The sequence below is a fragment of the Marmota flaviventris genome, chromosome 5, assembly GCF_047511675.1.
Source record: "Marmota flaviventris isolate mMarFla1 chromosome 5, mMarFla1.hap1, whole genome shotgun sequence".
Taxonomy (NCBI): Eukaryota; Metazoa; Chordata; class Mammalia; order Rodentia; family Sciuridae; genus Marmota; species Marmota flaviventris.
The window spans coordinates 48597864-48600214 of NC_092502.1; the positions used below are offsets into that span (position 1 = coordinate 48597864).

General features: G+C 39.5%; 1 pseudogene; it reads left to right on the plus strand.

Moving 5' to 3' along the window:
* Positions 1 to 604: 604 nt before the first annotated feature.
* LOC114097263 (BCL2/adenovirus E1B 19 kDa protein-interacting protein 3-like pseudogene) lies at positions 605 to 1225 on the plus strand (annotated as a pseudogene).
* Positions 1226 to 2351: the final 1126 nt, after the last annotated feature.

The following is a 2351-nucleotide window of genomic DNA, read 5'->3' on the forward strand; positions in this document are numbered from 1 at the left end:
TAGCCATTCTAGTGATGGAAAGTTGCACCTTATTGTGATATTGTGATTTTGATTTGCATTCCCTGGATGGCCAATAATGTTGAACATCTTTCATGTGCTTATGGCCTATTTACATATCTCCTTTCTAGAAATGTCTCCTCAGACCATTCACCCATTTTTTTAACTGGGTGATTTGTCTTTTTACTATTTGTAATTGAGTTGTAATAGTTCTTTATGCAGTAGTCTCTTCCTTTTTCTCTTATCAGAAAAATGATTTGCAAAACTTTTCTCCCATTCTCTGGGTTATCTTTGCACTTGAGGGATGGCATCTTCTGAAGCACAGATGTTTTGTTCTTGATGCTATCAGAGTTGCATTATTGCCTCCAGGGTCTCACTAAACTCAAAGCAACATAAGGCCAGAAGTTCACACTCATACCTGTGTGTTCACATCTTAGTTAAGAATCATATTAATGACTGGGGGTGGGGGTGGGGGGTTAAGAAGTACCCTGTAGTGATCTTCAAACAAAACTTCACACCAAGATATTTCAGGGCTTGTTGTGTTGTCACCAGAGAACCAACAGGAGTTGCTCTTTGCTGCAGCCACGACTTTTCCAGCTGCCAGGCAATGTTGTCTCATTTAGTTGAGCCACAGCTGCTTTTTCACAACAACAACTTCGAGGAAGGGGAACAGGCTTTGCCTCGCCAGCCAGCCTCATCAGTTCCTGGGTGGAGCTGCCTATGAATAGCAGCAATGGCAATGAGAGTGGCAATGGGCAGAATGGGGGGCGGGAACATGTACCTTCTTCCTCCTCCATCCACAATAGAGACATGGAAAAGATTCTTTTGGATGCACAACATGAATCAGTACAAAGTAGATCAAGAGGCAGTTCTTACTGTGACAGTCTTTCCCCTCAAAATGGGCAGATCATGTTTGATATGGAAACGCACATCAGCAGAGACCATAGCTCTATCAGAAGAAATGGAAGGAAGTTGAAGCTTTGAAGAAAAGTTCAGACTGGGTATCAGACCGGTCCAGTTCCACCCAAGGAGTTCCACTTTAGACACCCCAAGCGCTCTGTGTCTCTAAGCATGAGGAAAAGTGGAGCCATAAAGAAAGGTGGTATTTTTTTCTGCAGAATTTCTGAAGGTGTTCATTCCATCTCTCTTCCTTTTTCATGTTTTGGCTTTGGGACTAGGCATCTATATTGGAAAATGACTGAGCACACCTTTTCCCAGCACCTACTGAGGGAAGGAAAAGCCCTGGGTGGCCTGTGAAGTGGTGTATTGTTACAGTAGTTTATTTGAACTTGAGACCATTGTAAGCTTGACCAACTTCCCCCCTATTTTTACATCTCTAATCCAGTAACTCTCAATTCCAGTATTTTATTCAAACTTGGTTGAGGCATTTTACTAACTTTATTCTCTTTTTGGCCTGTAGGACACTTTTGAATTTCCTAACAAAATTCACGGTTGTTTAGAAATTTGCAAAGGCTTTATTTCTGCAAATGCCACCAGCAGATTATAATTTTGTCAACAATGCTATTTTCTCCTCTTAATACCACCAGAATTAGACCTGCATCCTTCATGGTAAGAATTTTACTCTGGCAGTGCATCTACCATATCTCTCCAAATGAAATTGTTAGCAAATGATATAAAATGCTTTGTTGTTTAGCAACAAAGTCAAGGAATCTGTTTTGTTTTCTAAGACAAAGTCAAGCTTCCCAAGGCTTGATTTTGTATTTATTAAAAAAAAAAAAAAAGCAAGACACAAGGAAAAAAATATCCTGGGAAATTTCTTTAAAAAATTATTTTAAACCAGCTTAGATGCCACTTTTTTTTCCTGCGGCTCTTAATAGCATGTTTTAAATTGTAGGAGGCAGGCTGTATAAATGATAGGAAATAGAGTAAGGACTAAGATACACCAGCAGATTAATACTAGTATGCTGTAATGCTGTCTTTTCTATGGTATGGAATCTTTATTTCTGATAAGAAACATCTCAAGTCTAGACATGCAAAATTGCTTTTGAGTTTTGTGTGTATTTGGTATTTTCATGTGTTAGCTGCATGTGAATTTTTCATGACTTTACATTTTTTTATTTCTTCTTTTTTTTTTCTCTAAGAAGAGACTTGAGCGAGTTCATTTTGTGGTGTTAACATAGGCTTCTTGTTTTAAGAATCTTCACTGTACTCCGAAGCCTTTAAGCTGAGGGAAATTGCTTCGGAGTTATTCCAAGCACTTGTGCAATTTTGGAAAACAGACTTGAGCTGTGGAACCATTGGCAAAGTTCTGAAAAGATGCCATTAGTTTCCTCTGGTCCCTCCCATGCTGGTGTTAACTGTGCGTCTTCCCAAGGTGGTCCCTGGGATTCCAC